Source organism: Eriocheir sinensis, chromosome 24 (genome assembly GCF_024679095.1).
Source record: "Eriocheir sinensis breed Jianghai 21 chromosome 24, ASM2467909v1, whole genome shotgun sequence".
In the NCBI taxonomy this organism is placed as follows: domain Eukaryota; kingdom Metazoa; phylum Arthropoda; class Malacostraca; order Decapoda; family Varunidae; genus Eriocheir; species Eriocheir sinensis.
Window position 1 is genome coordinate 5,585,673 of NC_066532.1, and position 7,873 is coordinate 5,593,545.

Here is a 7,873-nt window from a genome sequence, read left to right on the forward strand (position 1 = left end):
GTTTCTCTTGTTCTTACTTCTATTTTCTCCTTTTCTCTTTCTTTTCCTATATTTTTTGTTACTCTTTTCTCTTCTCTTCTCTTCTCTTCTCTTTACTTCTATTTTCTCCTTTCCTCTTTCTTTTCCTATATTTTTTGTTACACTTTCTTCTTCTCTTCTCTTCTTTTCTCTTCTCTTCTTTTCTCTTCTCTTCTCTTCTCTTCTCTTCTCTCTCTCAATCTTTCTTTCTGTATATATTTTGTTTTTTTTGTTATATTTCTTTCCTCTATTTTTCTGTCTGTGCATATTTCTTCATTTATTTGCTTGTTCAATTTGTTTTTTTGTTTATCGTTTTTATCTTGTATTTATTTTATCATTTTTCTATTCTCCTTATTCCTCCCACACCCAAAGTTCCCCATCCTCCCCCTTACATACCTATTTCCCTCCCTTCCCTCCCTTCCCCATCTCACACAGACACAGACTTACGCAATGTCTAAACCTCGTGACACTCCTTCCTGCACGCGCCCAGAACATCTTATCTTCCTGACTTTCTACTTCCCATTCTCTGGCAGGTTCGCTTACAATGCCCTCATCCTCGCCTACCTCACCCACGTCCTCTATTCAGGCAATTGTTTAAGGGTACTGAGTGTCATTTTCCTATTTGACAAGGCTTTCGGAGGAGTTTTGGGCATTTCCAGGGGGAGTTTTGTGACCCTGGTGGTAGTTTGACCCTTCTTGTGTACCGTGAGGCTGAAAAACATACTTATTAGAACCCGAGTGGTCTCCGTTACGACCTTTGGAAGTAGTTGGTGTGAGGGTCAACGTTGCCAGATTGTCGTACGTTGCCAGATTGTCGTACGTTGCCAGATTGTCGTACGTTGGCAGATTGTCCTACGTTGCCAGATTGTCGTGCGTTGCCAGATTGTCGTACGTTGCCAGATTGTCGTACGTTGCCAGATTGGCGTACGTTGCCAGATTGTCGTACGTTGCCAGATTGTCGTACGTTGCCAGACTGTCCTTCGTTGCCAGATTGTCGCACGTTGCCAGATTATCGTACTCAGCCTCCTAAGTTTGCCGATTTCCGCCCCAATAACTGCCTCCTCGATCCCAGTAACTGCCTTCATATATAGTCATCGTTAAAGTGGTTAATTATTGGTGATTTTTGGGAATAGTTATGAGCCAGAACTCCGGTAAATACGAGGCTCTGAGTACGATAATCTGGCATCGTCGGTGTGAGGGGTGGAAGCGTCTGACAATACCGATCTTTAAGCTTCCTACAGGGGCAAGTTTTTTTGCCTTGCGTGTAGAAAAAGATTATTCCAGACATCCTTACACGCCTCACGTTCACACACACACACACACACACACACACACACACACACACACACACACACACACACACACACACACACACACACACACACATACAAAAAAAACCATGATAATTCTGTTGACAGGAGATGTTATACGGTTTTTTCTTGAGTGTGTGTGTGTGTGTGTGTGTGTGTGTGTGTGTGTGTGTGTGTGTGTGTGTGTGTGTTGAGTGTGAGGTTCCATTTACGCCTATAGTTCATTTAATATCTCTCTCTCTCTTCTTCTGATTAATGTAAAATCACTTAGGTTTAAGGACAGACCACCAAGTCTGGACCATGGGGTCTGTGTGGTCTGATTTTCTATGTACATCTATGTAAATCTCTCTCTCTCTCTCTCTCTCTCTCTCTCTATTTTTATATCTTTTCTTTTTTTCTTGTATTCCCTTCTTCCATTCATCTATAAGTTTATACATTTGTTTGTTTGATTTTTTTGCCTTTCTGATCGATCGCGAGTCTAGCACGTGATCAGACCGTGAGGGAACACATGGTAGACACACACGGGCAGTTGGCAGTGGTCAAGGCTGTTTATCCTCGGCATCTCTCCTCATCCACCCGCGCCTGGAATAATAGCACCTGGTCTTCCCTCCCCCCATCCTTTCCCTCCCCCATCCTGACCCTCCTTTTTCCTCCCCCTCGCTCTCACCCCCCAATGAAACATCTGCTTTTCCTGACTGGCCGCACCGATAACACACACACACACACACACTGGTACCTCCTTCGAAAAATTTACGAAACTGTTTCGTAGTGGTATATATATAATCTAAACTAACCTGCTACACGTGTCTGGTTTTTTTGTTTGTTTTTTGTTGTTGTTGTTCTTGTTTGGTGTGGCAGTGTTTGAGTGGTTAGCGTTCGGGCTCCTCGTCCAGAAGGACGCAGGTTCGCGTCCTGGCCCCCGCCACAGCTGGGATTTTTCAGTCACCGCTGAGTGGCCCAAGACTACCCATATACTGTCCTGAAGACCACCTGTCAACCTGGACTCTAGACATTTTCTCTAAAGGAAGGATTAAAGATGAGCTCCGCGGGCAGCACGAGCCAAGCAAGATGGCGCCACTATAAACACTTGCCTGCGCCATAACGGCCTGGGGCCGACCTCCAGGTCCAACCAAAAGAGCCTACCCCAGCCATTGGTAGAAAGTTAAAGAAAAAAATACTAGTTCATTTTTTTTTATCTACGAACGAAATATTTCTTTATCAGTAACTGTCCTCTTCACCTGTTTAATATCACAGGTAAACTAAGTGACAATCAAGGTTTTGTTTGTGTGCCGTGAAAGCTCTTGTCTGTGTGGGTTTTCCCTTCTGTTATTTTCCCTTTATCTCTCCCCACTCGCTGGTATTTTCCCAGCCTGGATATTCAAGGTCCCGTTCGAAAGAGGAATCAGGTAAGAGGGTTTTTTCAGTTGATTGTTTTATTGTGTTTTGCGTTTATTTTTCATCTTTTGTCTGTCTGTCTGTGTGTTTTTTTTTTTTTAATATTTTAGGTTGTTTTATTCTGATCTTGTTTGTTTTGTCGTTATTTTGTTTTATTATTTGTTTTTATTTTCATCCCTTTATCCCTTGTTCTTGTTCTTTTTGTTCTTGTTTTCTTCTTTAATTCTTCTTCTTTACTTCTTCTTCTTCTTCTTCTTCTTCTTCTTCTTCTTCTTCTTTTTTTTTCTTTTTTTCTTCTTCTTCTTCTTCTTCTTCTGGCCCATCTCTATGTATCACGGACTCAATTTTCTTATCTTCTATTCCTTCTTTCTTTTCCTCCTTTTCTCATTATTTTTTTCCTCGTCACTTTCATCACAAAAACATCTTCCTCCTCCTCTTCTCTCTTCTTATCTTTATCTTCTTTTTACTTTCATTTTCCTTATTTTCACTTTCTATTTGGTTTCCCTTTTCATTTTTTCACTTTCTTTATTTCTCTCCCTTTCCTTCTTTCTTCTTCTTTCCCTCTCTCTCATTCTTCTTTTCTCCATCTTCTTTTATCCCCCTCCTCCTCCTCCCTTCTACCTTCTCTTCTGTCTTTTTCTTTTTCTTCTTCTTTTTATTATCTTTCTTTTTATTCCTTTTTTTCCTCCATTTTCCTCTTTTTTTCCTTTTTCCTGCATCCTTTTCTCTAACTGTCTGTCTTTTCCCCTCCATCCTCTTCCTTTACCTTCCTCCTCCTCCTCCTCCTCCTCCTCTTCCATCGCTTGTCCATAACCTTCCTCTAAACCTCCCATTTTTCCTCCAAGACCTCGCATATAGATTACTAATATTTCAGTTCCCCCCTACAACCCCCCCCTTCCCTCCCTTCCCTCCCCTTCCTTCTCTCCCTCATTTTCCTCTGCCCCTTTTTTCCTTTCCTCTCGGCCCATTTTTCCCCTTCCTTCCTTTTTTTTTCCTTTCTCTCTCAGGACTTCTCTCCTCCCTTTCCCTTTCTCCTTTCCTTCCTGTTTTCTCTTCCAAATCCTTCCTCTCTTTCTCTCTTACCTTCCCTCTCTGTCCCTTTTTCCTCCTCTTTCCTCTCTTTCTATCAGTTCTTCTCAGTTTCTTTGTTTCCCTTTCCCCTTTTCTGCTTCTTATCCCTTCGCCTCTCTTCCTTTCCTCCCTCTCTCCTCAGTATTCAAGGAGGGGAGGCCAGAGGGACGCCCCACAGGACTCAGACGCAAACCAAAACGGTCTCTCTGGACGCCCAAAATACCACTTGCTCTTAAAGGTTTCCAGCGACTGCGATTTTTGTTTATGGATATTCTGGCCCTCGAAAAATAGCCCCATGGAGCCAGCCCGCCCTGTGTCTCCTCCTCCTCCTCCACCTCCTCCTCCTCCTCCTCTTTCATTTCCCCCTCCTCCTCCTCCTCCTCCTCCTCGGCCAACAAGATTGAGCACACCCATACAGGCCGAGCACCGTGTAAGGGAAGATAACCTGACATGTCCATAACCTTCCCAATCCCCCTTTTACTGATCCACTTTCACTGGGACACCATTCATAATCTTATATATATATATATATATATATATATATATATATATATATATATATATATATATATATATATATATATACATATATATATATGGCTTCTTCAGAGACACACACACACACACACACACACACACACACACACACACACACACACACACACACACACACACACACACACACACACACACACACACACACACACACACACACACACACACACACACACACACACACACACACACACACACACACACACACACACACACACACACACACACACACACATTAGTAATATATTAATTGAGTAATTGTAATCAAATAATTTAATAGCAAAATTTAAGGTGTTAGTAATAGGTGGTAACAGGTAACAGGAGGAGTGAGAAGGAAAGAAAGCGGTGCCAGGGAGGAGAGGGGAAGGAAGGAGTTGAGGGCAGGGAGGGGGGAGGGAGCACTGTGCCAGCAGGGCCGCCCCCGCATAACCCACTTCGGTCCGTGATGTAAGGCTCAAACGCTTCGGTATTCTGATACTCACCTTTTTTCCCTCATTGTTTTTTTTTTTTTCCTTCTTGGCGGTGCAGTTTTTTCCTTCCCTTTGTTTCCCATTCTTTATCGGTGTTTGTATCGTGTTATTTTCCTCTTTTTTGGTTTGTTTTCATTCCTTAAGGTTTGGTTTGGAGTGTTTTTTTTCATGTGCGTTTGCTTTTCTTTTTTTTTACTCTTCATTTTCTTATTTTTATATTCCCACTTCCGTTGCTACTACTACTACTACTACTACTACTACTACTACTACTACTACTATCGATTAACTCATTCCTAACTATAAAGGAATGCTGTTTATCTAGTTTAAAATATGTCTTGAAATTGAATGTTTTTTTTAGTTCTAACAATTATATATCCTTAAAGATAATAAAGATAATAAAAGAATTTGTAATGCTACCTCTTGAACTGACATTCCTAACTCACTTCTAAATATATAAAGCAATGCTGTTTATCTAGTTTAAAATACGTCTTGTAATCAAACTATGTAAATACCTGTCACTTTCTTGTATCATTCACGTTCCTCTACCTTCTTTTAATTCTTCCCTTCCCTTGCTATCAATGTGCATGTAAGTATATGTGTGTGTATGAATGTATGTGTGTATGTATGTCTATATGTAACTATGTATCTTTTCCTCGTTATTATCTACCTTTCACTTTTTCCATTCCATGTTATCAGTGTGTATCTAAGTCTGTCTGTCTGTCTATATAAATGAGTGTACCTTCCTTTGCTTTTCTTATTCTTTCTTTTTTTCCCTTTTCTTCTCCTTTCTTCACTGTATCTTAACCCTCTTCTACCTTTTGCTCTTTCCGGCATTCGTTTTCAGTGCCTATGTAAATATATGTGTCTGTATGTAGGTCTATATGTATGTATCTATATACGTAAGGCTGTATCTATCCCTTCTACCCTTTGCTCTTCTCGTCCTCCGCTATCAGTGTGGGACGCGTTCACGTGCACCGATATCTGCCAGACCGCGATAACGGCCCGGGAAATTTGGCTCCACGATTACGCAGTGTTCGGGTGATTTATTTTCCGATTACGATTATATATATAGCAACACGTATCGAGTCATGTGTTTTTCTGTGTGCCGGGCATGTGTGTGAGGGGCGGCAGCGAGGGGGAATGGGGTTTATGAGAGGGGGGGAATTCTGGTTACATCTCTTTCAAGTGTATGGAAGTCAGTTTGTGGATGTGTCAAGGGTGTGTCGTGGGTTCGTGGGTGTGTCGTGGGTGTGTAGGGTAAGCAGATAGCGTTGGTAGTGGTGGTAATGGTCGTGGTGGTGATGGTGGGGGAGTGGTGGTGAGTGTGGTGGGGGTAGTGGTAGAAGTTAGGGTATGTCAGGGGTGTGTCGTGGGTATGTCGTGGTTGTGTAGGGTAAGCAGATAGCGTTGGTAGTGGTGGTAATGGTCGTGGTGGTGATGGTGGTGGTGGTGGGGGTATGGTGGTGAGTGTGGTTGCGATGGTGGTAGTAGTAGAAGTAGAATCAATAACAGTTTCAGGTGACGAGAACTGAGTAGATCACCTGAGGATTCAACTTCACATTTTCAGACCAAGTAAAAAGGATCGGATTAAACCATGTAGGGTCAACAACCTTATTTAGCTATTGTGTCGAGGTCAAGAGAGGTCACATAGATAAATAGATAGATAAATAGATAGATAGATGAAAAAACAAGAAAATGAGGAAAAAAAGGGAAATGCTGAGGAGAAAGGAAAAGAAAGGAGAACAAGAGAGAGGAGAGGAAAAGAAAGGATTGGAAAAGAAAGGAGAGGAAAAGAAAGGAGAGAAAAAGAAAAGAGAAGAAGAGAAAGGAAAGGAAAAGAAAGAAGAGGAAAAGGAGGAAAGTGAAAAAGGGGAAGGGGAAGAAAGGGTGATGGGGTGAAGGGGTGAGGGGCAGGGACTAACGAGAAAGAGAAATAATAGAAAGAAATAACATATAGAAAAGAAACGAAGAAAAGGAAAAAAAGAAGAAATGAAAGAAAAGGTGAAGGGGTGGAATATGAGAGTGAAGGGGTGAAAGGGGGGCGAAGGGGTGATGGGGTGATGGGGTGATGTGTTATCTAGTAATCTCAACGGCCCTGAAAACCTTATCATAATCCCCTGCAGAGCGCTATTTCGCGGAACCGCTTCTCTCTCTCTCTCTCTCTCTCTCTCTCTCTCTCTCTCTCTCTCTCTCTCTATCTATCTATCTATATCTAGCTCCTCCTCATCCTCCTCTTTTTCTCCATCTCCTTCTGTATGTCCTTTCGAAGCCTCTTTATAAATAACAGTAATTTTTTTTTTATATATTTTCAGAGCCTGCTCTTTCATCATCCTCTCCACCTTCGCGTCATTGGTGACTACGATATCATGGAAGTTCATTAATTTTGTAATTGTCAATTTAATGTTTTTGGTTAATACACGATTTTGGCCCAATCATGGTAGTTACGAGTTGGTAAATTACACACATACAAAAAACACACACACAAACAAACACAAAAACAAACACACACACACACACACACACACACACACACACACACACACACACACACAGACAGACACACAAACACAAAGAAACATATACTCATCGTTGCATCATAATCCCTCGTGAACAAAAGCTGCTGCATCTTATCAGTCCAGACAAGAAGAAAAAAGAAAAAAAAGAAGAAAAAAACACCCTACACACACACACACACACACACACACACACACACACACACACACACACACATACATACATACTGATGAGTTATGCTGACCCAACAGTTCTTTATCTCAGGTAACCTTGGTGTGTGTGTCATGCCGTAGTCCTATAACACACACACACACACACACACACACACACACACACACACACACACACAAAACACATCATTAAAACGTCCCATTACACCTGAAAGAACAAATCCAAACACCACCACCACCACCACCACCACTACTGCCGCCGCCACTAACAACAACAAAACCTATTGACTGATAACGAGTATTTTTGCGTCTATAAAAACAGCATCACTTATCTCTCTCCCAGTAGCTATCGCTTGTTTTGGGCCTGATG